The 24,251-nt window shown below is 46.2% G+C and overlaps 1 protein-coding gene and 1 long non-coding RNA gene across 2 annotated transcripts in view; both read left to right on the forward strand.

Annotated features, from left to right (window-relative positions):
- The window catches only part of LOC141055789 (uncharacterized), a 123,227-nt gene that overhangs the window by 59,066 nt on the left and 39,910 nt on the right, over positions 1-24,251 (forward strand). The gene's annotated exons all lie outside the window — the stretch shown is intronic.
- Positions 9,798-23,740, forward strand: LOC141055832 (uncharacterized). The gene is made up of 3 exons (XR_012221540.1): positions 9,798-17,700; positions 17,806-19,069; positions 19,786-23,740. It is a non-coding gene; the product is annotated as an uncharacterized lncRNA (long non-coding RNA).

Genomic DNA, 24,251 nt, shown 5'->3' on the forward strand with positions numbered 1-24,251 from the left:
TAATGACCGGGCCAATTTTTACAATTCTGACCACTTTATGAGGTAATAACTCTGGAATGCTTCCATGGATCCCGCTGATTCTGAGATTGTTTTTTTCCTGACATATTGTACTTCGTGATCGATATACAAAAACCCAGACTCATAGTAAAGCCTTAGCCAGGAAACCTAAACTTGGCCGCTCACAGACAACTCCAAAAAAAACCATATTCAAAAAGGGGGACGATCGAGTGTGTAAAAGACCTGCAGAGTGCAGGATGAGGACACGATAGGTGGCATCCACTACTGCACCAGTCACAGAAATCACGTGCCAACCAGTGATGGGCGAGCACTAAAACGCTCGGGTCGAGGAAACTGGAATACTCGGGTACTCGGACAGAACAACGAGCCCAATGTAAGCCTATGGGAGACCCGAGCATTTTTACCGCGATCCCCCCCCAGGGTCCTTATAAGATCTAAAAACGTCTGAAAATGATGGAAACACTGCTCAAATGACACAGAAACATCATGGGGATCGCCCCTGGAAGCAGTCCTGACTCCTAGGTCACAGCTGTAAACAATGTTGTCAGGGTTTCATGCCATTTTTACCGATGCACCAAAAAACATACCAAAACGAAACCAAATCGGATTTTGCTGGGAAATATGTTACGGTGCATCCTTTCCAGGTTAATTACTTGTATATAAGGCAAAATAAATAACCCCAGACCAAAATGTTCCTCCCCCACTTGGGCTATGTTCAGACGCAGCGTTTTTGAAGTCTTTTTCAACTTTAACATTTATTTCAACCAATACAAATGCATTCACTGGGAAATATCATTGTAAGGGTATGTGCACACAGTTTTTAGGTGCTGTGCATTTCTCCCCGCGGATTTTGTAAAATCCGTAGGTAAATTTCAGGTCAAAAGATCTGCGGATTAGGCTGCGGTTTATCACCTCTACAATGGAGGAGATGGTAAACAGCAGCGGAATCCGCAGAAAAGAAGTGACATGTCATTTCTTTTTGCGGATTTGAAACCACAGCAACACCGCGCGGAAAATTCCGCAGCACGGCGGAGTAAAATGGTACTGTACAACGCAGCAGATTCCCAGAAGTGACACCATTCTAAAAACTTCACCCCTCAAGGTGTTCAAAACCACATTCAAGAAGTTTATTAACCCTTTAGGTACTTCACAAGAATTGAAGCAACGTGGAAGGACAAAAATGAACATTTAACTTTTTTTTTCCCCAAAATTTTTCTTTGGACACCATTTTTTTTTATTTTGTCAAGGGTTTCAGGAGAAAATGAATCAAAATATTTGTTGTGCAATTTCTCCTGAGTACACCGATACCTCATGTGTGGAGGAAGACCAATCTTTAGGCAGACAGCAGTGCTCAAAGGGAAGGAGCATCATTTGAGATTTTGAGATTCCCAGCAATAACACCAACATACCCCTAACACACCCTAATCCCAACCCTAACTTTATCCCAACTCTAATCCTGATGGAAAAATAGAAATAAATGATTTTTCTTTTCTTTTTATTTAACTAAGGGTGTGATAAAGGGGAGATCTCGGTAGGCGCACTGCGTATGCGCCCGCCATTTTCTTCCCAGAAAAAGATGCCGGTGGCAAAGTGACTTCACGTGGGGATGCAGAGACTCTGGAGGTACCGAGGGGAATTGGGTGATCCCATTTCTCTCTCCTCTGATGTGTGATCACATCAGAGGACAGAGAAATTAAATGGGGAAATAGGACATTTTTTAATTTTTTTGCAGTCGCCGTTATTCTGTGCTATATGTGTTTTCAACTATGCAAGCTTATATCTGGTAACCAGCTCTTTCAATCTCTGCTCTGAATCAACTCCTGTGTGTCTCCACTCCATTCAATGTCAGCAAGCAGTTAATCCTGAATGCTACATATGTGTTTTCAACTATGCAAGCTTATATCTGGTATATAGTTATTTCAACTTACTCTGCTTGCCCCCTTATGTTGTGAGGTCAAGAAACTTTTCAAAGTGCTTTATGATCCATGTAGTGCTGGACATTTGTTTATCTGACCACAACATTTATTGGGTTGTGCTGTCTCCATTTAGTTTGCTTGATTAACGAGAAGAGAGAGAGCAAAAAAAAAAAGATCTAAGCCTTAGCCTCCTATATATTTAGACATACAGTTAGGTCCATATATATTTGGACAGAAACAACATTTTTCTAATTTTGGTTCACATGTTAAGGAGCTGAAACTCCTAAACCCTTCATCCAATTTTAATGCGGATACCCTCAAATGAAAGCTGAAAGTCTGAACTTCAACTGCATCTGAATTGTTTTGTTAAAAATTCATTGTGGTAATTAGAGTTGAGCGACTTTTGGTTTTTTAGGGTCGCGTTTCGTTTCGTGAAACCCGACTTTTCCAAAAGTCGGGTCGAGCAAGATCGTCCGATTATAGGGAAAAGTCGGGGTCGTCCCGAAACACGAAACCCAATGTAAGTCAATGGGGAATAAAAGTCGGCAGTGAGAGGATGACAGGAAACACACCTACAGTGCCCATTTGAATGCCAAAAGCATCAATTCTTCTTACTTAAGCTTGTCAACCTTAATTAACTTCATAATATAAGTTACGCACTGAAAAATGGGGGTTATTTGGCTAAAGTTGTGGGGGGGGGGAGGGCTGGCTGCAGGTTTTCATGTGCCCTGGGCGAAAGAGCGCCCCTTTAACACATACCACAACTCATCATGCTCCGATACGGCAGATAAATAGCGGTATAGTACAATGAAAAATACCTCAATTTTTACATCTCATGACGAGGCCCATCTATTTCTCCATACAGAATCATTGGTCCCATATAATGTTTGAAACAGTATATGATGAGCTCCACATAATGCTACAGTATATGTTGGTCCCCATGGATGAAGCTCCACTGTCTTATGGGCCCAAATAATGCTCCAAACATAATGGGCCCCATTTCTAATGCTCTAGTGTATAATGGGCCCTGTAAATGCTGCTCCAGTGTCTGATGTCCACCTTTGGAATGTTCCAGTGTATGGTGGGCCCCATCTATCATTCTCCAGAGTATAGTGCTCCCCAAAAATTGCTGTCCCAACATTGAAAACAATCAAATAAGTCTCCTCGCTAGGGAATCCCTGTACTTGTCTGGACAGGTGCTGTAGCTTGCTTAACAGCTCGCCAGCCGTTCTCACGCCCAGTATGGATTGCACGTGATTGCACAAAGGTTAGAAAGGGTACCGTATCCCTGGATAACATGTATGGATAGCGTACACATTCAAAATATATGTCTATACAGCATGAGGCAGGCTCAGACGGTGTTAGGCCCAGTATGGATTGCACGTCATTGCACAAAGGTTAGAAAGGGTACCGTATCCCTGGATAACATGTATGGATAGCGTACACATTCAAAATATATGTCTATACAGCATGAGGCAGGCTCAGACGGTGTTAGGCCCAGTATGGATTGCACGTGATTGCACAAAGGTTAGAAAGGGTACCGTATCCCTGGATAACATGTATGGATAGCGTACACATTCAAAATATATGTCTATACAGCATGAGGAAGGCTCAGACGGTGTTAGGCCCAGTATGGATTGCACGTCATTGCACAAAGGTTAGAAAGGGTACCGTATCCCTGGATAACATGTATGGATAGCGTACACATTCAAAATATATGTCTATACAGCATGAGGCAGGCTCAGACGGTGTTAGGCCCAGTATGGATTGCACGTCATTGCACAAAGGTTAGAAAGGGTACCGTATCCCCGGATAACATGTATGGATAGCGTACACATTCAAAATATATGTCTATACAGCATGAGGCAGGCTCAGACGGTGTTAGGCCCAGTATGGATTGCACGTGATTGCACAAAGGTTAGAAAGGGTACCGTATCCCCGGATAACATGTATGGATAGCGTACACATTCAAAATATATGTCTATACAGCATGAGGCAGGCTCAGACGGTGTTAGGCCCAGTATGGATTGCACGTGATTGCACAAAGGTTAGAAAGGGTACCGTATCCCTGGATAACATGTATGGATAGCGTACACATTCAAAATATATGTATATACAGCATGAGGCAGGCTCAGACGGTGTTAGGCCCAGTATGGATTGCACGTCATTGCACAAAGGTTAGAAAGGGTACCGTATCCCCGGATAACATGTATGGATAGCGTACACATTCAAAATATATGTCTATACAGCATGAGGCAGGCTCAGACGGTGTTAGGCCCAGTATGGATTGCACGTGATTGCACAAAGGTTAGAAAGGGTACCGTATTCCTGGATAACATGTATGGATAGCGTACACATTCAAAATATATGTCTCAGGAGGCAGGCTCAGACGGTGTCAGGCACAGTATGGATTTGACGGCCCAGATTACACAGCGGAGGAGCAGGGAGAGGTAAAGATTGCAAATGCTGGGGCCCTGCCCAAGCAAGGGGGGCCCACTCGTGGGCGTCGGTACTGGCACTGGGCCCCTCATAGTACAGCGGTGTGTCTGACGGCGGGTGTGCACCACCACCGTCAGAGACACTTGATTGCACTATGAGGGACCCTGTGCCAGTGCCCGCGCCCAAGAGTCGGCCTACCCACCTGTCCAGGGCAACGGCACTCGCACGGTGTCGTGTGCTAGGTGGTTACCCTGGCCATGGGGGGGGGAGGCAGCACAGTTAGGGAGTTTTAGAAAGTGGCATATGTTGATGTTGGACATTCAGCTGATGCAAAAGGCGAAATAGGTGAAGTACCAGGAAGAGGTGGACCAAAGCAAGCCATTTTTCTGTCACCCTATGTGTCATCAGGGGAAGGTGGGACAAAATCCTTGGAAACCCATGCGTGGTTCATTTTAATGAAGGTTAGATCATCCACATTTTGGGTTGACAGACGGGTCCTTTTTTCTGTCAGGATTGATCCAGCTGCACTGAAGACTCTTTCCGATAGCACACTTGCAGCTGGGCAAGCGAGCTCCTGTAAGGCATATTGGGCCAATTCAGGCCAGGTGTCCAGTTTAGCGGCCCAATAGTCAAAGGGGAATGACCTGTGTGGGAGAACATCGATATGGGAGGAAAAGTAGTTTGTAACCATAGTTGACAACTGCTGTCTCCTGTCACTTTCCATCGATGCAGTATTACCAGTTGTGTGAGCGGTATTTGAAAAATCAGTCCACAACATTGTCATGAAACCCCTGTCTCCAACGCCACTTCTGCTGTGTGCACCACGAACACCTCTGCCAAGCTGCCCCCGGCCCGTACGGCTCGTGTGAGAACCATCACCGCTGCTGTGTGCTGGGAATGCCTCAAGCAACCGATTTACCAGAGTTGCTTGTTTATTAGCCAATATTAGGTCAAGGTTCTCCTGTGGCATGATGTTTTGTAATTTGCCTTTATAGCGTGGATGCAGGATGCTGGCCAACCAGTAGTCGTCATCGTTCATCATTTTGGCAATGCGGGGGTCCCTTTTTAGGATCCGCAAGGCATAATCTGACATGTGGGCCAATGTTCCCGGTGTCAATGATGCACTGCGAGTGCTGGGTGGAGGAGCACTTTCTGGCAAATCCACATCCCTCCAGTCACGCACAAACCCTGTACCAGACCTTGCCACGCCAACGTTTTCACTTTCCCCACGAGATGCATCCTCCTCCCCTAAGTAATCATCCCCATCATCCTCCTCCTCCTCCTCCTCCTCTTCTTCCTCCACCTCGTCCAGGAGAGGTCCCTGAGCAGACAATGGCTGAATGTCATCAAGGATTCCCTCCTCCTCTTCCTCCTCATCAACATTGGCTGCAGACGCCTGCTCCTTAAGGTGCGTCAAAGTTTGCATGAGCAGACGCATAAGTGGGATGCTCATGCTTAGGATGGCGTCGTCTGCGCTTACCAGCCGTGTGCATTCCTCAAAACACTGAAGGACTTTACAAAGGTCTTTCAGCTTCGACCACTGCACGCCTGTCAACTCCATGTCTGCTCTCAAAGTGCCTGGCCGTGTATCCTCCCACAAATGCAATATGGCCTGCCTCTGCTCGCACAGCCGCTCCACCATGTGCAGGGTGGAGTTCCACCTTGTTGCAATGTCGATAATGAGGCGGTGGTTGGGAAGGTGGAGCAATCGCTGCAGCTTCTGCATACGAACGGAGTGTACAGGTGACCGGCGGATGTGCGCGCACAGTCTTCGCACCTTCTGGAGCAGGGCTGTTAACTCCGGATAATTTTTGAGGAAGCACTGCACCACCAGGTTCAAGGTGTGAGCCAAGCAAGGTATGTGGCTGAGTTTTGAAAGGGCTATGGCTGCCACAAAATTACGGCCGTTATCACTAACTACCTTGCCTGCCTCAAGATGTACACTGCCCAGCCATGACTCAGTTTGTCGCTTCAAGTACTCGGCCAGCACCTCGGCGGTGTGTCTGTCGCCCAAACACATCATCTGCAACACAGCCTGCTGACGCTTTCCACTAGCTGCTCGATAGGGGGACACATCGTGTGCAACAGTGGCAGCTGCAGATGGAGTGCTCGTACGACTGCGCTCTGTGGACGAGCTTTCGCTTCTGGAGGAGGAGGAGGAGGGTCGAACGCCTACAGCCAACTGTTTCCTATACCGTGGGCTAGGCAGCACTGTCCCACCACCGCTGTCCCCTGTGGACCCTGCATACACCACATTAACCCAGTGCGCAGTGATGGACACGTAACGGCCCTGGCCATGCCGACTGGACCATGCATCAGTTGTGAGGTGCACCTTTCCGCTCACTGACTGCTTGAGTGCATGGACAATGCGGTCTTTCACATGATGGTGGAGGGCTGGGATGGCTTTGCGAGAGAAGAAGTGGCGACTGGGTAGGTCATAGCGTGGTACTGCATAGGCCATGAGTTCGCGGAAAGCTGTGCTTTCCACCAACCGAAAGGGCATCATCTCAAACGAGATTAGTTTGGCAATGTGGGCGTTCAAACCCAGTGTACGCGGATGAGAGACTGAGTACTTTCTTGACCTACTCATAGTGTCTGGGAGGGTGAGCTGGACTTGAGAGCTGCATATGGTGGAAGTAGCGGTGGACAGGGCGGACTGAGAGAGGGTTGATGATGGTGATGGAGTTGGTGTTCTTTCTGATGGCCTAGAATCAGTCTTTCGTTGATATAACAGTGGGATTCCCTGACTGCTGTGGCCTTGCAACGACACCTCAACATTTGCTGCTGTGCTAACCGGTGGGCTTACAGTGGGGGAAACAATGTAGCGTTGCTGACTACCTTCGTTGTGATCAGTTGCACATGTGGCACTTGAGGTTTGGTGTTGTGTCCACGCTTGCAAGTGCATGCTGGTTAAATGTCTAAGCATGCAACTGGTATTCAAATTTTTCAGATTTTTCCCTCGGCTAAAGGTCTTTGCGCACTTCTTACAGATAACCTTGGCCTGATCATGAGGATTTTGTTCAAAAAAGTGCCACACTGCACTCTTCCTACTTTAAAAACACACATGTGACATGCACAATGTGAACAAGTCTGTTGGACCATGTTCACTCCACCCTGACTGAAACACAAACAAAAAGCACAGAATGACAAATGTGCAAAAATACCTTGCAATAAGATATAACAGTAGTCAGCAAGTGCTGATAAAAGGTAATAACAAACACAGGGTATTTAGTCTATACGTTTTTTTGCAAAAAAATGTATACATTTTTTCATGCTTATGCATGATTTGAGAGACCCCACCCCTCTCTTGTGTGACATGCACATAAGGAGCTGTCTTGCATCACGTGCCCATACCAGAAAGCGCCTATCTTAATCCTGCTCATTTAGACACAGTTCATATGTTCAGGTATTAAATACATTAGATAGGGACTGCTTCAATACGGGTTACCTTGACGTTGGTGAGGCAGCTTGGTATACATTTTTTTGCAAAAAAACGTATAGACTAAATACCCTGTGTTTGTTATTACCTTTTATCAGCACTTGCTGACTACTGTTATGTCTTATTGCAAGGTATTTTTGCACATTTGTCATTCTGTGCTTTTTGTTTGTGACTCTTCCTACTTTGGCAGACATTTTGTGGCCTAGCACGCTGTGATCTTTTGACCCTCTGGACAAGCTGTCCAGCAACTCTTTTGATGTTTGGAACCTGTCTTTGGAGTGCTCCGGGCCTGCCAGATAACAGCTGTTGCGATGTCGATGTCTGCTGTGGATGCTCCTCATCTGAGCTATTGGAAGCAGCACCCTCTTCCCCCAATGGATGCCAATCTGGGTCAACAACTGGGTCATCCATCACCTCCTCTTCTATGTCATGTGCACCTTTCTCTGTGTCACCGTGTATGGTGGTATAGTGTGCGGGAAGGGGCACCTGAGTCTCATCAAGGTCAAAATCTGGCTCTGTACACTGCGAGGACAATGTAGTGCTCTGAGTGAATGTACCAGCAGAATCATCCATCAGCGGCTGTGCATCAGTGCACTCCATGTCAGATTCATCTTGGCCTGGGTAATTCACCATTTCACTTGATAATCCAGGCATGGTATGTGAAAACAGCTCCATGGAGTAATCAGTAGTATGGCCTGCGTCATCCTTCAATCTTGGTTGGGGTGAAGGACACAAGGAAAGGTGTGGTTCATGAACATGAGCCTCCAATGACGACTCAGTGCTTTTACTTTTTACAAATGAAGAAGAGGAGGCGATAGAGCTGGAGGCTGAGTCAGCAATGTAAGACAAAACGTTTTCCTGATGCTCTGCCTTTAAAAGCGGTTTGCCAACTCCTAGAAAACTAAGCGTTCGAGGCCTTATGTAGCCAGACGATGACGCAGGGTCAGCACCTCCTGCATTCGGTCCTATTTTGCTCTTGCCACTACCATCAGATCCACCACCAACACCATCATTACCAGCTGCCAACCCCCGCCCAATTCCACGGCCTCTTCCACCAGCCTTCCTCATTTTTGGTAGAAATGTAGACAAAATCCAACAAACTATATAGTAATGTAAAACAAGGTACAAGGTGTCTATAGGACAGGGGAGATTTAGAATTTCTGCACACACTTGTGGACAGTGGACACTTTTGGATTGTGTGAGGCCCACTGATATCTGAGCGCTATGTGACACGCTCGATGGCACAGCTGCCTGTGACCAAAGTGACGAGAGGATAATGGAGATTTTGAATCTCTGCGTACACTTTTGGACACTGGACACTTGTGGATTGTGTGAGGCCCACTGATATCTGAGCGCTATGTGACACGCTCGATGGCACAGCTGCCTGTGACCAAAGTGACGAGAGGATAATGGAGATTTTGAATCTCTGCGTACACTTTTGGACACTGGACACTTGTGGATTGTGTGAGGCCCACTGATATCTGAGCGCTATGTGACACGCTCGATGGCACAGCTGCCTGTGACCAAAGTGACGAGAGGATAATGGAGATTTTGAATCTCTGCGTACACTTTTGGACACTGGACACTTGTGGATTGTGTGAGGCCCACTGATATCTGAGCGCTATGTGACACGCTCGATGGCACAGCTGCCTGTGACCAAAGTGACGAGAGGATAATGGAGATTTTGAATCTCTGCGTACACTTTTGGACACTGGACACTTGTGGATTGTGTGAGGCCCACTGATATCTGAGCGCTATGTGACACGCTCGATGGCACAGCTGCCTGTGACCAAAGTGACGAGAGGATAATGGAGATTTTGAATCTCTGCGTACACTTTTGGACACTGGACACTTGTGGATTGTGTGAGGCCCACTGATATCTGAGCGCTATGTGACACGCTCGATGGCACAGCTGTGACAAAAGTGACTAGAGGATAAGGGAGATTGGATTGCTTTTAAAAAAGCAGTTTGCGGAGCAGTGGGTAAACAGCAATGCCAGCGTGTCAGGAAGCCTTAAAAGGCAGCCCAACAACCAACACCACTGATACACCACAATATAGCCTCCCCTTGCTTTGCACACACAGTGACTTGTGTGTTGTGCAGGCCAAATCGCTAGCAGCAGAAGCAGTTTTTTTGTCTTCTTCCCTGCCTAACGCTCTCCCTACAGAATCAGCAGCAAACTCTCCCTATACTAAGATCGGCAGAAGTAAGATGGCGGTCGGCGTGCACGCCCTTTTATACCCCCTGTGACGCCCACCAAAGCAAGCCAATCACTTGCATGCCCTTCTGAAAGATGGTGGTGACCCGTGCCTAGGTCATCACGTTGCCCACAGTGTCCGTGGATCCTGATTGGCTGAAAAAGAGCGCAAAACAAACTTTTGAAACGCGACTTTGGCGCGTAAGTCGCCGACCTCGTGGCCGACCTCATCCTAGGGTCGGGTTTCGTTTCATGAAACCCGACTTTGCCAAAAGTCGGCGACTTTTGAATTTTTTCGACCCGTTTCGCTCAACTCTAGTGGTAATGTCTAGAACCAAAATTAGAAAAATGTTGTTTCTGTCCAAATATATATGGACCTAACTGTAGCTTGGGGAAGGCATTTATGCAGGGGGCATTTATGCACATTTAATCGAAGTATGAGGCAGTTATAACATGGCAGTTAGACAGGGCAGGAGACAGGCAAGACATTTATATACATCTACTCCCTGTACATTTGGATTACAACAAATATATACCTTATGCATTTGTGTAATTTATATCCTGGCCGCTGCATTCACACACATCCACTGCCCTGGCATTAACTCTCTACACTCCATCTATATTGGCCCCTCACTCCTTTCCTCTCCAATGTATAGCACTCACGCACTTTTCACATTGCTACACAGCACAGATCCATTCAGTTCCACCATTCAACATCAGAGACACTCTCACAAATCACTTAACCATATGCTCACTCTTTCTATTCTCCTTCTCCTAGTCGCAGGACCAAATCTGGTCCCCCATGTTATAGAAAGTCAAACCGCCCAACTGCTACACTCAGAAACCCCTCAAATCTTATTAATATTCCCTGCATGCCATCTGTCTCTCTTAATTGTGCCCTTTGGAATTCTCGCTCAGTGTGTAACAAACTCTCCTTCATTCATGACTTTTTCCTTTCTAATTCTCTTAACCTCCTGGCTCTTACTGAAACCTGGATCCAGCAGTCAGTCACTACCGCTGCTGCTGCTCTTTCATATGGTGGACTACAATTCTCTCATACCCCAAGATCAGACAATAGAGCAAGTGGAGGCGTTGGTCTGCTCCTATCACCAAAATGTACCTTTCAGGTTATCCCTCAACTACCCTCACTTGTGTTCCCTTCTTTTGAGGTCCATGCCATCAGACTCTACACTCCCTTCTCCATGCGAGTGGCGGTGGTGTATCGTCCTCCCGGCCACTCCCATCAGTTCCTGGATCATTTTGTCACCTGGCTTCCACATTTTCTCTCCTGTGACATCCCTACCCTCAGGGAAGAGAAAACAGCTGCACTCTGGGAAATTTTGATTTTCAATGCAAAAAAATGTTTTATTGAAGACACCACAGGGGAATAGTGTGTTGAGGTAATGCTTTGACCCTATGTCGGGTCATTTTTAAACCGCACTAGAAAAGACACATACAAAGATAGACATTAGGCTATATACAGTGATAATCACAAAAATGTACAAACTCTGTAGACGTTTAAACAGATATACATATTTACACAATTACATATTTACACTATGTACAAAACCATCATGTACAGGATCGCTGTGTGCAAAATCATTGTAGAACAAAATTGTACAAATCAATGAGTTAGCCCATAGGATGTTGGAGTTAGATCCAGTAAATATTGATGGAAGCAGCCGTGGAGCTGGGTTACGGCGAGGCCGGCATACTAGAGCAAATAACATAAATGCAACATAATCAGGCAGTGCAAGCATGGAGACTGACCTTAAAGCACAAGAGAAAAATAAGCAATCACAGCAGTATGAACGTGCAGGAGGGGATGAAAAAGGAGGAAACAAACAAGAGGTTTGGACCAGTATAGGACACTGCAGTAAGGAAAAGAAAGGGGGTAGGAGGGACAGAGGAGAGGCATACCTAAAGTGCCATATGTAGAAGTCCGGTCTGGCAGGGACCAGGCAGAGGTCCTGAGATGAGCTGAGGGGACAGGTAATGCGAGAGTTAACAGCATGAAAGCTTTCTAAAGTAGCTCACAGTGCAGCAATGCTGCAGGACATACCTGGAAGCGTGGGGCAGCAAGCGCCGTCTGTGGTGTAGTGTGCAGGCATTGGTGGTAAGTGGGTTAAAGTACCCTGAAGACCGGAAGTCAGTGGTAGTGTCTGAGGTGTGCTACTGTGTGGGAAACATAAGTGGTGTGTACTGAAGCTAAGGCTTGTAGCGCTGTTGGTGGGGGCGCCTGTGCTGTGTGCTCCAGGTAGAAACTACAAGGAGAAGACGAGACATAAAAGTGTGCCTGGCGTCTGCGTAGTAGCACTGGGGGAAGGGAGGGGGGAGAGAGAGAGGAAGGAGTGTCAGACTGAGCCCTGAAGCAAGAGAGAGAGGAGAGAGTGAGGGCACAACACAAGGAGGGAGAAGAGGTAGGGAGATAGAGCAGAAGTGATAGAGGAGTGGGAGGAGAACATAAAAGGAAGGAATTAATGAATGAGGTGAAAAAAAATGAGTATAATGAGAGAAATGGATGAAATGGATCAAAGGGATTGAAGAGGACAAGTAAATAAAATAGAATGAAATAAATCTGGAGTAAAAATGATGAATGAAAAATGGGAAATAAAAATGAAAAAAAATGCTGAAGAAAATGAAAGAATGAAAAGAAACAAATGAAAAGAAAAAAAAAATGAAGAAAAAAATAGTAGAAAAATATAAAATAAATAAATATATAAAAAAATGAAAAATGAAATGGAAAAAAGGACAAATGGAAAAAAAGGACAAATGGAAAAAAAAGGAGTGAATAAATGAAAGAAATGAAGTACAAATATTGATAATAAAAATAAAAGAATGACAAAATAAAAATAATAAAAATTGAAATAAAATAATAATGATGAAAAAATGAAATGATGAAGATGAAAAAAATGGAAAAAAATATTAAAGTAAATGGGAAAAATGGAAAAAAAATGAAAAAGGAAAAAGATAAAAATTGAAAAACAGGAATAGAAAAATACCAGTACTTACCCTGATGGGTGTAAAATGTAAGGGTCAAGGAGCCTGAAAAATTAGGAAGAGTTAGTTGTTACACCTGGTCCCCGTCCTGGCGCTGTGCCCAGGCCTGCCGTTGTTACACCTGTCCCCCGTGTCCTGGTGCTGCGTTCCATTCTGGGCACTCACCTCGAGCCTCTCATGCTGCTGCTCAGCATTCTGTCCTCCCTCCTGCCTCCTCCTGCCATCCTGTGAGGAGATCTGTAGCTAAGGCTATTAGGGCACGCCCACCCGCTCTCTTGCCTTCTTAAAGGGGCGGTGTGCATTATTCAAAAAATGCAATCAATCAATGGCAGCGCACTGGCTGCTATTTCTGGCCCCTCCTCCATAGGGAGAGCGCCGGAGCAATGAGTATTTCTCATTGCTACAGCCGATTCTCATGCTAACCTGTCTGCGCTGCATCTGCAGTTTCTGTGTATTGTCTAATGCTTTCTGTTTCCACAGCATATCAGTATCCTGTGTTACCTGGTTATATCAGCAACCATCTGGGCCTAAGCCATCCCGTTCCGCCTACAGCCATCCGAGTCCAAGGACTGTGTGAAGGTCACTGGAACCGACTACCAACTAACCGGATCCAGGACCCAGCGCATTACGGACTCTGCTGTAACTTTTGTTATACCTTTTGGTCCCACTGGGACAGCTGCCATGTGTTCGGGGTCTAACTGGAGGTAGCACCTGTGTCCTCCGGGTATTCCATTCTGGCCCTACCTGAGGGGTGTTACTACGGGTGCCTGGGGCTCACTAGTCACGCCCCCTTCGGAGCCCCCCGGACCGTGGTCCCGACGTTCCACTTAAAAAATAAAAACGAATGTGAACTTCACCATCTCTGCCTCCGCTTCCATTCGTTACAGATTTCTCCGGCCATGGAATCCGCTGGACCCCAGAGGACTCCGACGTTGGAGTTGTGCCAAGAGGTGACCCGTTTAAGAGATCAACAGGATAAGATCACGATGTATCTACGTAACCTGTCCACCCGCATGGATTCTCTGCAGAACCCGGCTGCTCCTGATTCACCTAGCAACGCCCAGGCACCTGCTGCCACGACAAGCAAGGGCCCCCGCCTGGCGGCTCCTACCCGCTTCCATGGTGATCCCACTCAGTGTCAGGGTTTTCTCAATCAGTGTACCCTACACTTCAAAATCTTGGGGCATACGTTTGCTTATGACCGTGCCAAAGTGGGCTTCATTATGTCACATCTAGCAGGAGAGGCTCTCGCCTGGCTGAATCCGTTATGGGAGAGAGGAGACCCGCTGGTTAATGATCTTCCATCTTTCCTAGAAACTTTTCGCAGGACCTTTGATGAACCTGGCCGGGTCACGTCGATCGCTTCTGCCCTGCTTCGCTTACGCCAAGGAACCCTCACAGTGGCTCAGTATGCTGTTCAGTTCCGCACCCTCTCATCTGAGTTATCCTGGAACAATGAGGCCTTGCTGGCTACCTTCTGGGAGGGCCTATCTGGAAAAATTAAGGATGAGCTGACGGGACAGGCCTACCACTTTGGATGACCTGATTTCCTTGGTGACCCGGATTGACCTGCGTTTTCAGGAGCGTTCCATGGAGATTAAGCGTGACAGGAGGTCCTACCACATGGACTCTAATTCTTCCAAGACGTCTACCTCATCCTCTTCTCCCGAAGCTATGGAGGTAGATCGTCTGGCCAGCCAGCCACAAAAACGGAAGCTGTCTGTACTGTGGTAGTTCCGAACACCTGATCCGCTCCTGTCCAAAGAAGTCGGAAAACTACTGTGCCTAGGCTCGGTAGGAGAGGCCACCCTAGGTAGAGAACGTTCCTCTCCTTCTTGGCAGATCTCAGTCTCCATGACCTGCGGAGCAATAAAATTTTCTCGACTCTGTTGGACTCCGGAGCTGGCGGAAGCTTTATCCAGCAGACGCTTGTGGATCGCTAACACTTACCAGTTCAGGCTCTTCCCAACCCGTTGCTGGTAACCACTGTCGATGGCCAGCTGCTGATCGAATCCGTCCAGTTCCAGACTGAGCCAGTGGAACTCCGGGTAGGTCTTATGAATTCTGAAAGAATCCGTTTTTATGTGTACCCTGGTTTGTCTCACCCCTTGCTTCTAGGTTTGCCTTGGTTTCAGAAACATGAACCAGTCTGTGGTGTAATGACCACTGTGTCCACTAGGGGGCGCTGTGTGGATGTCCCAAGAGAACGAATGAGTGGCAGAATCCTGAAGGATAGTTATGTATCTCAAAGTGGGTGGCTTTGAGATGGAGACTTGTGAATGTGTGATCAGCAATATCATTGCTGAGGTGTTGTTTCTAAGTGTAAGGGAGAAGTCTTCAGGTAACTAGAGAGATGGGCGGGTTCTGGTTACCTACAAATCCACCCAGGGGTGTGTCTGAAAACGCCTATCGTAAAAGGCTGTGTAAGTGTGTGACGGACCTGTGATGAGGTCATAGCCATGTGACCCAGTTGGCGTGGCTACGGACCATATAAGGTGGCCAGGGTAGGTCACAAGGTGTGAATGCTGGGATCTGATTGGTTCAGTTTGGAAGGTCCTGTGAGGAGAAGGATCTCCTGGCTAACAGCTTGTGGAGCGGCTGTGTGTGTAATGGCGTCTAGTGTCTGAGAGTCCCTGAGGAGTGAGTGGATGTCTGCAGCCTGGAGAAACAGCCATATGGGAACCCTGACGAGGGTGAGATAACACTGGGGCTGAATAGCTTGTTTAATGGACGCTATGCTGTAATGTGAAGCTATATAATGGACGCTAAGCTGTTGTATAATGCTGCTGTGGTTTATGATGGTGAATAAACCTCACGGACTGATATGGTTTTATGGAAAACCCATACCGGATGTGATTGATTTGCTGCCAAGCGAGTGTCCCCCCAACCTGGAATGACAGCGCTACCTCACAAGTCCTTAATTGGAGAACAGACGAAATTCTATGTTGGGAAGATTCCTGCTCGGACCGTTTAACCCGGATTGAACCAGCTTCACCCCCGGTCCAACCTGCTACCCTGCCTGGATTACCATCCGCTTACTGGTCCTTCTTGGATGTCTTCGGGGAAAAAGGAGGCTGGAAAACTTCCTCCCCACAGGTCGTATGACTGTCCAATAGACCTTCTTCCTGGAACATCTCTTCCCCGTGGGAGAGTTTACCCTCTTTCCCAGGCAGAGACTCGGGCTATGTCGGACTACATCCAGGAGAACTTGGCCAGATGGTTTATCCGAAAATCATCGTCACCGGCAGAAGCAGGCTTCTTCTTCGTGAAGAAAAAGGACGGATCCCTGCGGCCCTGTATCGACTACCGAGGACTGAACCAAATCATGGTAAAAAACAGGTACCCTTTGCCTCTAATTTCAGAACTGTTTGACCATCTCCGAGGGGCCAGGATCTTCACCAAGCTGGATCTCAGAGGGGCTTACAATTTGATCCGAATCAGAGATGGAGACGAATGGAAAACAGCCTTCAACACCCGTGATGGCCACTACGAGTACCTGGTAATGCCGTTTGGTCTAAGCAATGCTCCCGCTGTTTTCCAGGAGTTTGTCAATGACATTTTCAGGGATCTGCTTTACACCTGTGCTGTTGTCTGCCTAGACAACATTCTGACTTTTTCTCTACTGACTTGGTCTTGCATCGCAGACAAGTGCGCCTGGTCTTACAGAGGCTCAGGGAGAACAGACTGTACGCCAAGTTGGAAAAGTGCCTCTTTGAACAATCCTTTTTGCCTTTCCTCGGTTACATTGTTTCCTCCACAGGATTAAAAATGGATCCAGAGAAGTTATCGGCTGTACTCAAGTGGCCTCGTCTGTCTGGTTTGAAGGCCATACAGCGATTCCTGGGCTTCGCCAACTACTACAGGCAATTCATCCCTAACTTCTCCACTCGAGTGGCGCCCATCTCATCTCTAACCCGGAAAGGTACAAATCCGAAGGATTGGCCTCCTGAGGCTGAGGAGGCCTTTGTTTCTCCCAAAAAGGCCTTTGCTGTCGCACCTGTTCTTCATCGTCCTAACTCCAATGAAAAAATTTTTCTTGAGGTCGATGCCTCTTCAGTAGGTGCGGGAGCTGTACTAACCCAGAAATCGTCCTCCGGGCGAATGCATTCCTGCGTTTTTTTTTTCCAAGGTTTTTTTCTTCCGCAGAGAGGAATTATTCTGTTGGAGATCGGGAATTGTTGGCTATCAAATTGGCTCTGCAGGAGTGGAGGCATCTTCTAGAAGGAGCCCTTCATCAGGTAATCGTATACACCGATCACAAAAACCTTGCTTACCTCCAAACTGCACAAAGGCTAAATCCTCGTCAAGCCCGCTGGGCTTTGTTTTTTGCTCGTTTTAACTTTGTTCTTCATTTTCGCCCAGCTGACAAAAATGTCAAAGCAGACGCACTTTCCACCTCCTGATCAAGAAGAAGAACCGCAGCACATCATTGAACCCTCAAGGTTAGTCGCGGTCGCTTCTACTGATCTTGCCCGGCTGCCTCCCAGGAAGACTTTTGTGTCAGCTACTGAGCGTACTCGTGTCCTTCGGTAGGGTCACTCGTCCAAGTTGGCTGGTCACGTCGGCCAGAGAGACTCTGCAACTCATCTCCCGGTACTACTGGTGGCCTGCCATGGCTAAGGACATTCTGGAGTACGTCACAGCCTGTCCTTCCTGTGCTCGTAACAAGACGTCCAAGCATCTACCCACAGGTAGGCTTCAGCCTCTTCCAATTCCGTCTGCTCCCTGGCAACATATCGCGATGGACTTCATCACAGATCTCCCTATCTCATCTGGCTGTTCTGTGGTGTGGGTAGTGTTGGATCGCTTCTCTAAAATGGCTCACTTCGTTCCACTACCTGGTCTTCCAACGGCTCCTGAGTTGGCGGACCTGTTCATCCGGCACATCTTCGGTCTCCATGGTTTCCCTCTCCACATCGTGTCCGACAGAGGAGTCCAGTTCACCTCAAGATTCTGGAGAGCAGTTTGTAAACTGGTAAGAATTGAACTGGATTTTTCCTCAGCGTACCATCCCCAGTCCAATGGACAAGTGTAGAGGACACATCAAATCCTGGCTGGATTCCTGCGTCACTTTGTCAACGCCCATCATGACGAGTGGGTAGACTTACTGTCCTGGGCCGAATTTTCTTACAACAAGTAAGTGAATCTTTTGGAAAGTCTCCCTTTCAGATTGACTTCGGATTGCAGCCCGGAATACCTCTTCCCATCTCCGGATCATCTGGCGTTCCAGCTGCCGATACTTTCTCCGAAGATTTTTCTAAGGTCTGGAGGGATACCAAAACTGCTCTGGAGAAAGCCTCCTAGCGTATGAAAAGACATGCGGACAAGAGACGTTTGGATTCGCCTATCTTTCGTCCCGGAGACAAGGTATGGCTCTCTTCTAAGTACATTCGGTTAAAGATGCCATCCTACAAATTGGGTCCCCGGTTCATCGGACCATTTGAGATCTTGAGCCTAAGTCCTTTCATGTTTCTCTCCTCAAACCAGTAGTTTTGAGTCCCTTCTTTAAGGATCCGGGTACCACTCCTGACCCTGTCTCGGAGGATGATGTTTTTGAGGTAAAACATATCCTGGCCGTAAAAAAGTAAGGGGTAAGACCTACTACCTGGTGGACATTTCATCGAAACGTTCCGTCAGAAGCTGTGGGTTTGATACTATGCGCGTCACATGTTTAAACTGTGAGTGGGGCAAGCTATGTTTGATGGAAGTAGGATGGCAACTGTCAGTTTCTCAATTACGCTTCCAAATATTGGAACAGGTCGAAAAACCACGACGGGGTGGTGACCACATTAAACGCTTACGAGAAAGGGAATCCTTTTGGATTTACACCTTACAGACCTTATCTCTCATGGGCCTTAACAGGGAACTAGATATGGTTTTTAGATAAGTAATAGCACTGGTTTCTTGCTTGCCTGCTTGTTATCTGATTCTGTTGCATACGTAAAATGTGAACTTTATATTTGCAGGTATGTGTATAGCATGCTGACTTTCACTTCTTCTGTATACTAACTCTTCCTAATTTTTCAGGCGCCTTGACCCTTACATTTTACACCCAACAGGGTAAGTACTGGTATTTTTCTATTCTTATTTTTTATTTTTTTATTTTTCTTTTCTCCTTTTTCATTTTTCCCCATTTACTTTAATATATTTTTTTCCATTTTTTTCATCTTCATCATTGTATTTTTTCATTATTTTATTTCAATTTTTATTTTATCAATATTTGTACTTCATTTCTTTCATTTTTTCACTCCTTTTTTTTTCCATTTGTCCTTTTTTTCCATATGTCCTATTACCATTTCATTTTTCATTTTTTTTATTTATTTTTTTTATATTTATTTATTTTATATTTTTCTACTATTTTTTTCTTCATTTTTTTTTCTTTTCATTTGTTTCTTTTCATTCTTTCATTTTCTTCAGCATTTTTTTTCATTTTTATTTCCGTTTTTCATTCATCATTTTTACTCCAGATTTATTTCATTCTATTTTATTTACTTGTCCTCTTCAATCCCTTTGATCCATTTCTCTCATTATACTCATTTTTTTTCACCTCATTCATTAATTCCTTCCTTTTATGTTCTCCTCCCACTCCTCTATCACTTCTGCTCTATCTCCCTACCTCTTCTCCCTCCTTGTGTTGTGCCCTCACTCTCTCCTCTCTCTCTTGCTTCAGGGCTCAGTCTGACACTCCTTCCTCTCTCTCTCCCCCCTCCCTTCCCCCAGTGCTACTACGCAGACGCCAGACACACTTTTGTTTATGTCTCGTCTTCTCCTTGTAGTTTCTACCTGGAGCACACAGCGCAGGCGCCCCCACCAACAGCGCTACAAGCCTCGGCTTCAGTACACATCACTGATGTTTCCCACACAGTAGCACACCTCAGACACTCCCACTGACTTCCGGTCTTCAGGGTACTTTAACCCACTTACCACCAATGCCTGCACACTACACCACAGACGGCGCTTGCTGCCCCACGCTTCCAGGTATGTCCTGCAGCATTGCTGCACTGTGAGCTACTTTAGAAAGCTTTCATGCTGTTAACTCTCGCATTACCTGTCCCATCAGCTCATCTCAGGACCTCTGCCTGGTCCCTGCCAGACCGGACTTCTACATATGGCACTTTAGGTATGCCTCTCCTCTGTCCCTCCTATCCCCTTTCTTTTTCTTACTGCAGTTCCCTATACTGGTCCAAACCTCTTCTTTTTTTTCATCCTTTTTCATCCCCTCCTGCATATTCATACTGCTGTGATTGCTTCTTTTTCTCTTGTGCTTTAAGGTTAGTCTCCATGCTTGCACTGCCTGATTATGTTGCATTTATGTTATTTGCTCTAGTATGCCGGCCTCGCCGTAACCCAGCTCCACAGCTGCTTCCATCAATATTTACTGGATCTAACGCCAATATCCTAACTGATTTGTACAATTTTGTTCTACAATGATTTTGCACACAACGATCCTGTACATGATGGTTTTGTACATAGTGTAAATATGTAATTGTGTAAATATGTATATCTGTTTAAACGTTTACAGAGTTTGTACATTTTTGTGATTATCACTGTATATAGCCTAATGTCTATCTTTGTATGTGTCTTTTCTAGTGAGGTTTGAAAAAGACCCGACATAGGGTCGAAACATTACCTCAGCGCACTATTCCCCTGTGGTGTCTTCAATAAAGAAAATTTTTTGCATTGAAAATCAAAATTTCCCAGAGTGCAGCTGTTTTCTCTTCACTGGATGACCGTCTGGACTAAGTTCCAGGTTCAGCTTGCACCTACCTCATATCCACAGAGTGCACGCCTTGTCTGTATCACCACACATCCCTACCCTCATCATGGGCGATTTCAACATCCCCTTTGCTCTTCCCCTCTCCCCATCTGCTACTCATCTTTTATCTCTAACCTCCTCGTTTGGCCTTTTGCAGCTTACTAATTCTCCAATACATGAAGACGGAAACTCCCTCGACTTGGTCTTCTCCCGGCTTTGTGCAGTGGATGATTTCACAAACTCCCCTCTCCCGCTCTCTGACCACAACCTTCTTTCATTCTCTATCAAGAACTGCCAATCCGCTCTGGTCACCCCCACTGTCCATACTTATAGACACATACAGGCCATTAACACCCAGAAACTTATGAAGAACTTGCAGTCTTCATTGGCCCCTATCTCCTCCCTCTCATGTCCTGATTCTGCATTGAAGCATTACAATGAAACACTTCACAGTGCCCTGGATGAATTTGCACCTCCTATAAATAGAACACCACAACACAGACGGCGACAACCCTGGCACACCCTGCGAACACGTTTCCCGCAGCGGTGCTACAGGTGCGCCGAACGTCTGTGGAGAAAATCCAATCTACACGAAGATTTCATCCATTATAAGTTTATGCTTAGAAAATACAACCTCACTATCCAATAACCCTAAACGTCTCTTTGACACTTTTCATTCTCTACTCAGCCCAAAAGTACAGGCCCCAACTTCGAGCTGACGATCTGGCCAATTACTTCAAAGAAAAATTGACCAGATCTGACAGGAAATTATCTCCCAATCACCTCATACCATGCACTGTCCTCCCTCCCCCACTGCATCTAATTCACTCTCTGATTTTGAACCAGTCACAGAAGAAGAAGTAAGCAGGCTCCTTGCACCTTCTCGCCCAACCACTTGCACCAGTGACCCATTTCTGTCACATCTCCTCCAGTCCCTTTCCCCTGCTGTCACCCCTCACCTAACTAAAATATTTAACCTCTCTTCTTTCCCTCCTCATTTAAGCATGCCATCATACATCCACTACTTAAAAAACCATCCCTCGACCAAAACTGTGCCGCTAACTATAGACTTGTCTCTAATCTTCCCTTCATCTCTAAACTCCTGGAACGCCTGGTCCACTCCCGTCTTATCCGCTATCTCTCAGATAACTCTCTTCTCGACCCTCTCCAATCCGGTTTCCGCTCTTTACACTCTAATGAAACTGCCCTTACTAAAGTCTCTAATGATCTACTAACAGCTAAATCAAATGGTCATTACTCCATGCTAATTCTCTTGGATCCATCTGCAGCATTCAACACTGTGGATCATCAGCTCCTCCTCCTCACTATGCTCCGTTCCATTGGCCTCAAGGACACCATTCTCTCCTGGTTCTCCTATCTCTCTGACCACTCTTTTGCTGGTTCCTCCTCCTCTCATCTTCCCCTTACTGTTGGGGTTCCTCAAGGATCAGTCCTAGGCCCCCTCCTCTTCTCCTTGTACACTGCCCCTATTGGTCAAACAATCTGTAGATTTGGTTTCCAGTATCATCTCTATGCTGATGACACCCAATTATACGCTTCATCTCCTGACATCATGCCAGCCTTTCTAGAAAATACCAGCGATTGTCTAAACGCTGCGTCTAACATCATGTTCTCACTATATCTGTAACTGAACCTGTCAAAGACTGAACTCCTTGTGCTTCCTCCCGCTACTAATGTACTTATACCGACTTTGCCATTTCGTGTGTGGTTCCACTATTACTCCCCAGCAACATGCCCGCTGTCTAGGGTTCATACTTGACTCCGAGCTTTCCTTTGCCCCCACATCCGATCACTGGCTCGCTCTTGTTATCTGCACCTCAAAAACATTTCTAGAATTCGACCTTTTCTTACTTTTGACTCCGCAAAAACTCTTACTGTTTCTCTTATTCATTCTCGTCTCGACTATTGTAACTCTCTTCTAATCAGTTTCTTACCAAACTCTCCCTCCTCCAATCTGCCTTGAATGCTGCAGCCAGGATCATATTCCTCGCCAATCATTACACCGATGCCTCTACCTTGTGCCAGTCATTACACTGGCTACCCATCCACTCCAGAATTCAGTGTAAACTTATTACCCTCACCCACAAAGCTCTCCATGGCTCAGCACCACCCTACATCTCCTCCCTTGCCCTCCGTTCTGCTGATGACCTGAGGTTAGCATCCTCAATAATCAGAACCTCCCACTCCCGTCTCCAAGACTTTACACGTGCTGCACCAATTCTATGGAATGCACTTCCCAGGTCAATACGATTAGTCCTCAGTCCCCACAATTTTAAGCGTGCCCTGAAAATGCATTTATTCAGACTGGCCTACTGCCTCAACACATTAGCCTAATCTATCCCGGTGTGGCACAGCCAAAAGTTTTACCATAACCAGGTTCCCTGCATCATGCTCCCACATGCTTTATGCATCCATTAGCCCTCTGTGTCCGTACTGTTACACACTTATTATGGCTGGTTCATACAATCAGGGCAATTGTTACATCCACCTTTCGTGTCTACCTTTTTCCTCATAGGTTGTAAGCTTACGAGCAGGGCCCTCATACCTCTTGGTATCTGTTATGATCTATGTGATTGTTATGCTGTAATGTCTATCGTCTGTAGAAGTCCCCTCTGAAATGTAAAGTGCTGCGGAATATGTTGGCGCTACAGAAATAAAATGTATTATTATTATTCCGTAAGTAACAGCGATCGCAACACTGGGGTAGGAAAAACCAACCTGAATCATGTTCTCTGGGGTCTCAGCTACCCCTGGTAACCGAGACTCCGGAGAAATTCCGACTCTGGAGAGCGCTATACACTTATTTCTCAGCGCCGTTATAAAGCTGTGCTGAGGCACAAGTACCCTTAACTGCCACCGTTAAAAGGTGCATCGGCAGTCGTTAATGGGTTAAGAACTTTCGGTCCTTAGTATCTTTCCCAGGCAAGGTCTCCTTGTCTCACCCCATTCAGATGTTTGGCACATGGAGAGGTCATTAGTGATAGGCATCGTCCATATTAAAGGTCACCGTGACGTGGTTGGATGGATTTGCACTCCACTCCATCAAAAGATACTAGCAGTATCTTTGTTTTTACCATTTGCAGTAATACTGAAGTTCGTGTATTTATTAATCACAGTGTGCTGACACAATATGTATGTACACTGCTCAAAAAAATAAAGGGAACACTCAAATAACACATCCTAGATCTGAATGACTGAAATATTCTCATTGAATACTTTGTTCTGTACAAAGTTGAATGTGCTGACAACAAAATCACCCAAAAATCATCAATGGAAATCAAATTATTAACCAATGGAGGCCTGGATTTGGGGTCACCCACAAAATTAAAGGGGAATGTAATGTCCTTAAAACAAGTCAAAATGAGACTCAGTAGTGTGTGTGGCTTCCACGTGCCTGTATGACCTCCCTACTGTACAACGCCTGGGCATGCTCCTGATGAGGTTGCGGATGGTCTCCGGAGGGAT

This window comes from Dendrobates tinctorius, unplaced genomic scaffold, assembly GCF_039654945.1.
Source record: "Dendrobates tinctorius isolate UK_male_01 unplaced genomic scaffold, ASM3965494v1 ptg000192l, whole genome shotgun sequence".
Classification (NCBI taxonomy): Eukaryota; Metazoa; Chordata; class Amphibia; order Anura; family Dendrobatidae; genus Dendrobates; species Dendrobates tinctorius.